Raw genomic sequence first — 6,956 nt, forward strand, 5'->3', positions numbered from 1 at the left:
TCCAGATCCAGCCCATGGAGAATATAGGAGATGAGCTCATCATCCTAGACCGGCTTGCCGGCCGCGGCCAGCTCGTCAGCGAGGCCACTCATGAAGGCGAAATAGGTGGCGGCGGATTGGGTACCTTTCTGCGTGTTGATGAGGGAGGTACGGATGTTGTTGACGCGGCTCAGCGGCTGCGACGAGTACATGCCCGCTAGCGTCGTCCAGAGCGCGTGCGCCGTGGTGACCATGACCAGCACCTCCTTGGAGAGGTTGCTCAGTAGGTAGCCGAGCACCTGCTGGTCCTCCCGGACCCAGATAGGGTGGAGAGGGATGGGCTCGAAAGTTTCCTTGCTGTCCTTGTCCTTGGACGCGAGGAGCTTGGCCGGCTCCGGTGATGTGCCGTCGATGTAGCCGAAGACACCGGCGCCACGCAGTTGGGGCGTGATCTGCATGCGCCACAGCACGTAGTTCGTGCACGAGAGCTTCTCGATGACCCGCCCATTGAGGTTGGGGTGGGCGGCACCGGAGGAGGAAGACATGGTTTCGGCACAGGTGGAGTTGTGGAGGCTAGATGGGAAGTAGGAAGGCTCTGATTACCATGTGCGTTGGCGGAAACGTCTTACCCAATCTAGGGCGATGTGTTGCATGTTAAATAGGCAGGGTGCGAGCCTGATATACGCGTACAAGAGTTTGTTGGAGATGCAACTTGGAGGAGAAGAAATACAAGAGATAAGCTAGCAAGAGGTTACAACAGATTATATCCTATGCGCCTAGCTACCCAATATCTCTCCAACCGAATGATCTTCTCAACCTCTTGTACGTGACAGATAATTATGTGTTTAACAAATGCTACCAATAGGTTAAAACAAAGTGAAGCCGCCCAATATACCTATCTACTCCAGTGAAAAGGGGGTGGCTTATACAGTACAAAGGAAGAAATCAATATTTACGCTGATGAAGGTTGCTGGAGAACGAACGCTGTGGAGCGAAAAAAACAGCATCTTGTTTTTCCAGCGGAAAACCCGGCGCCTCCAGTTAGGCGATTAGGGTTTCACGCGTGGACTTGACGGCGCCCGTCGATCTCATCGGCGGCGCGAGCCCTCATCGTCGGGAGAGGTTGGCTTCGTCATTGTCAACCGGCGGGCATGGTGCTGCGGGCCCCTGTCACCCAACTCGGCAAGGACGCGGCTGGCGGAGGCCCTCGGAAAGCTCGATATCACTGAGGAGGAGGCTACGCCTTTGGTGATTGATGATCGGGAAGAACGCGAACATCAGAGATGGATGCTGGCGGGAAAGGTCCTGAATCGCAACACTCTACACATACAAACCATCTCCAATGCTCTTCGTCCCGCTTGGGGAAACCCTAGAGGACTCGAGTTTCGATCTGTGGGTACCAACACGTTCGTTGCCGAGTTTGCTACCCAGCAGGACCTAGATCGCGTGTGGGAAGGCTCTCCTTGGCATGTTAGCAAACATGCTGTGATTTTGTCTTGATTTGAGGACTGTATGCGGCCGTCTGAACTAAAGTTCGATCGACTCCAAGTCTGGGCCAGAGTGGTGAATTTACCTTCCAATCTTCGGAATGACTCGTAGGGATCAGCGATTGCTAAGCAGATTGATAAGCAAGCGTCCCAAGTGCATTTTGATCAAACAGGAGGATATCTGAGAGCCCGGGTGACGCTAGATGTAAGCAAGCCCCTGAGGCGATGGATCTTGATAGAATCTGCCAGGAGGAAAAGCACGGACATGTATGATATACAGTACGAGAACATACCACACTTTTGTTTCTCGTGCAGCCTCCTGGGCCATGGCGATTTGTTCTGTCCTACTCCGGGAATCAGAGATGCTAATGGGGATCTGCCCTTTGGTAAGGGGTTGCGGCCTCAGGAGGATTGGAAGAAACCGGCCTCTAGTCAGGGATCTAACAGAGAGGAACAACAAAGGGCACGAAGCATGATACAATGAACTCAAGCACTGCTAGAGATGCCGGTAAGGAGGTGAACTACCCAGTTAAAACTAACAGGAACAAATGCAAGGGGGGAGAAACCACTAAGCAAGTCTATAGGAGGATTGATAACTCGTCTGCAGCTCCCCCGGTGGCTGATCGTGAGAATAATATGCAGATTGTGGTCAGTGGTGGTGCGGCTGCTGCTACAACAGTGGAAAATGATGACGATTCAGCCCTAGAGAGGGAGTCTAAGAAGAAGAAGCCTACACCTGAAAATTCTGGGACATCGGCTCCCCCGGTGGCTGATCGTGAGAATAATATGCAGAGATTGTGAAGCATGAGCTGGAACTGTCGGGGGCTTGGGAACCCATCGACAGTTCGGGAGCTTCGCAAGATTGTGAAGCAAGAAGGCCCCTCCCTCCTCTTTTTCATGGAAACAAAGATTAGGGGATAGCGTGTGGAGAACCTGAAATCTGTTCTAGGTTTCAAAGGTTGTTTCGCGGTGGATAGCGATGGTTTGAGTGGTGGCATTGGCTTGTTCTGGACTGATGATATACAAGTGGAACTGAAGAACTATAGCCAGACGCACATTGATGTACTCGTCAGGGGGCATGACAGTGGGGTGCCTCCCTGGCGGTTTACTGGTTTCTACGGAGAACCCCGAGCAGAGAATAGTCATCACAGCTGGGAGTTCCTACGGAGACTGCATAGTATTAGACATGATGGCTGGATTTGCATGGGTGATTTTAATGAGACTATGTACGCCGAGGAACACTTTAGTGTGCACACCCGGCCACAGTGGCAAATGCTAGCTTTTCGCGAAGTAGTGGATTACTGTTCTTTCCAAGACTTAGGTTGGAGAGGTGTTCCCTTTACATGGGATAATAGGCAACAAGGTGACTCTAATGTAAAAGCTCGAGTTGATCGAGCGTTGGCCAATAATGAATTCATGCAAATGTTTGAGTACACCAATGTAAATCACATTAGTTCAGCTGAATCTGATCATTACTATGTGTTAGCTAAATTGAGACGTGAGCAACCGAATAGATGGCCTGCGGGGCAACGATCTTTTCAGTATGAAAATGTGTGGCAGACCCATGCGGACTACGATCAGCTGGTGATGTATATTTGGCAGTCCGGGTCTGGTCAAGGAGGACTTGAAGGGGTAGTGCAAGCCCTTAATATTGTACAATCCCGGCTCGGTTCCTGGGGTGAACGGGAGTTCGGTAACCTTGCAAAGAAAGTCAAGAAACTACAGAAAAATCTGGAGCGTTTGAGGGCTGCATCCATTGGCAGGGGTCCAACACAGGAAGAACTCTCGGTTACAGACCAGCTGAAGCTGGTGCTTCGCCAAGAGGAAATCTGGATCAAGCAACGATCAAGGGTCCAAGCTGTTCGTGCCGGGGACAGAAACACAAAATTCTTCCATGCCCGTGCATCGCAAAGGAGACGAACCAATCGGATCACCTCTTTACAGAAACATGACGGTAATTTATGTACAGATCAAGATGAAATTAAAGAGGAGATCCAGAGTTTCTACCAAGGTCTATACCTTTCCCAAGGTTACAGAGATATGTCTGAACTGTTGGGTAACGTAGTAACTTCAAAAAATTTCCTACGCACACGCAAGATCATGGTGATGCATAGCAACGAGAAGGGAGAGTGTTGTCCATGTACCCTCGTAGACCGAAAGCGGAAGCGTTATGACAACGCGGTTGATGTAGTCGTACGTCTTCATGATCGACCGATCCTAGTACCGAACGTACGGCACCTTTGCGATCTGCACACGTTCAGCTCGGCGACGTCCCACAAACTCACGATCCAGTAGAGCTTCGAGGGAGAGCTTCGTCAGCACGACATCGTGATGACGATGATGATGAAGCTACCGACGCAGGGCTTCGCCTAAGCACCGCTATGATATGACCGAGGTGGATTATGGTGGAGGGGGGCACCGCACACGGCTAAGAGATCAATGATCAACTTGTGTGTCTCTGGGGTGCCCCCCTCCCCCGTATATAAAGGAGTGGAGGAGGGGGAGGAGGCCGGTGTCGGTGTCAAAACCGGCGGATCTCGGGTAGGGGTCCCGAACTGTGCGTCTGGGATCGATGGTAACAGGAGACGGGGGACACGATGTTTACCCAGGTTCGGACCCTCTTTATGGAGGTAATACCCTACTTCCTGCTTGATTGATCTTGATGAATATGAGTATTACAAGAGTTGATCTACCACGAGATCGTAATGGCTAAACTCTAGAAATCTAGCCTATATGAATATGGCAATGAGTATCCGTCTATTCGGACTATCTCTCCGGTTTATATAGGCACCGGAGAGATCTAGGGTTACATGGGGTCGGTTACATAAGTGGGAATCTTCATAGTCGGTCGCCTAGCTTGCCTTCCACGCCAAGGTGAGTCCAATCCGGACATAGGTATAGTCTTCGGCCTTCATATCTTCACAGCCCATCAGTCCGGCCCACTGAATAATAGGCCGGACGCCCGAGGACCCCTTAGTCCAGGTCTACCTCAGTAGCCCCTGAACCTGGCTTCAATGACGAGGAGTCTGGCGTGCAGATTGTCTTCGGCATTGCAAGGCGGGTTCCCCTTTTTCCGAACTCCAAGATAGTCTTCGGATGCATTGATTGTATCCAGACCTGTTACACACACCATACACACAACCATAGACAGAGTATATATTTTTACACGAGTTCCATCCGCTGACAGCTTTCTGCGACGTAACATCACGTCCGTCCGGTCATAATTTCGAACCGTTGTCCCACGTTTCAAGATGCGGTTGCTATTGGCACGTCTTGTCGAGGCAGAGATCGTGTCCCTTTATTGCGGGATACTCATCAATGCGGGCATGGGTAACCCAACCGTATCGTTTATACAGCCCTGGGGAATAGGTGAATCTTAAGGCGAGTGAGGAGGCATTTAATATTTGCTGCCTTTATAAGGGGATAAGGATTCCCTATTCCTCTTCTCACGCTCTCTCTCTGTCTCCGCCTTCCCGATCTCGAGCTCCAGCGCCCAAGTTCTCATCTCTTTTCCACTCAAGCAACCATGTCCGGATCCAGTGGTCAGGGCAAGTGGATGGTCTCCTCCATCAAGGAGGAGGACATTACTGAGCTTCGGGCGGCCGGGTATTTGGCGAAGGAGATCGACCACCGTCTGCCGGCCGAGGGACAAATCGTCCCCACGCAGAAGCCCACTGAGAGGGTAGTATTCATCCCCCATTTCTTCCGCGGGCTAGGGTTTCCACTCCACTCTTTCGTCCGCGGGCTGATGTATTATTACGGGATAGATTTCCACGATCTGTCCGCGAATTCCTTCCTCAACATCTCGGCGTTTATCGTCGTGTGTGAGGCCTTCCTTTGCATCCAACCCCACTTCGGGCTGTGGCTCAAAGTCTTCAACGTGAAGCCGAAGGTGGTGGATGGCCAGCACGCGGAGTGCGGAGGAGCCATGGTGAGCAAGCTGTCCAACGTCTCTTGGCCCAAGGGCACTTTTGTGGATACGGTAAAGGAGTGGCAGAAGCAGTGGTTCTACATCACAGAACCACGCGGCACCACCTGGGCCGCAACTGCCGAATTCCGCTCCGGCGCTCCTATGCGACTCACCTTCTGGGTCGAGAAGAGTCCGGACTGGTGTTCTCCTGACGAGCTGATAATGCTGCAAACGCGTGTTCAGAGCATGGTAACCAAGAGCGCCAAGTTCGTCGATGTGATCCAGGTGATGTTGGTTCGCCGGATCCTTCCGTGCCAGCGCCGAAGCCGCCCGCTGTGGGAGTTCAACCCGAAGAAGCACCGGACCCTGGTGAGGCTCTTCGAGACTATGCATGAAGGTGCATGGAAGTTGCTCTTCAAGGGCAATGAGAAACTACCGGCCACGGATTCAGACCATGGTCACGACTGTAAAAACCCCGCCAGCGAGGTATGTTATTTTTATGTGCCCCTGACTTAATTTTTTCGAGGATGATGTGTGAGCTTTTATTATTGCTCTTTCAGGACTGGATGGAGAGGGCGAAGCGGGTCCAGTGTCCGGCTCCGCTGCCTGAAGAACCAGTCATCCTGCATCTAGCGAAGATGCTGGTGCTGGCGCCATATAAGGCGCCGGAGAAGAAGGCAAGGGGGGCCAAGAGTGGCCTCCGCCGTAAGGGCACTTCGGACGTGACGTCCGAAGATGACGAAACTCATTCCTCTGTCCCTGAGGACAATGACGAGGAAGAGGAGGAGGAGGAGGAAGACAACCCTCCCCCTGAGGAGAGGAAGAAGAAGAAGAGGGCGGCTTCGGTGCATCTAGAGGCGAAAACGCCCAAGAAGGGGAAGGGGGTCCCGGCGGTCAACACCGCGTGGGATGTTGACAGTAGTCCGAAACGACGCCCCCGTGCTAAACCCCAGGCCGCTTCGTAAGTGACATGGCTTGCTTGTGCGCACATCCGGCCCTTTCGCTCCATTATCTTGACATAGTTAACTGTACCATTGCAGTTCGCCCGCGACCTAATCCAACGATCCTCGTCTGGAGGTTCGTTGGCTCCGTCGGAGATGGCAAGCATGTCGTCGCCGCCTGCTTATTCCCCCGGGGCCAAGGATGACACCGAAGTGTTATCCCAGAGGGCCGATCCGAACCTGGGAGGAGCCTAGGACGCTGTCGGGAGGCGCCACGAGGCGAAGCCTCCACTGCCGGACACATGGAGGAGACGATCCCCATGGAGACTGGCGAAGAGGGCCGCATCCAGTTTGGTCCTCAGCCGAATACGATTCTGGAGACCCATATGGCTTCGGAGTCGGGCGAGCAGCCCCCTTTGAAGGAGGGGGGTGCGCCGCTTCCGCCGGTGGTCCCTGTCCATCCAGGGGTGCCGGATAACCTGATGGAGGCGCTACGAGGCACCTCCGTTATGGACGAGTACCGTGTCCTTATGGGGGCGGTGATTGACAAGGTTCAGTCCGCCAAGAGTGGACTGAACGAAGCCTGCAGCAACCTGTTGACAGGTTTCGAGGTAAGTGACATAGAAAGAGAAAAAAAAC

The sequence above is a fragment of the Triticum aestivum genome, chromosome 3D (genome assembly GCF_018294505.1).
Source record: "Triticum aestivum cultivar Chinese Spring chromosome 3D, IWGSC CS RefSeq v2.1, whole genome shotgun sequence".
Lineage (NCBI taxonomy): Eukaryota > Viridiplantae > Streptophyta > Magnoliopsida > Poales > Poaceae > Triticum > Triticum aestivum.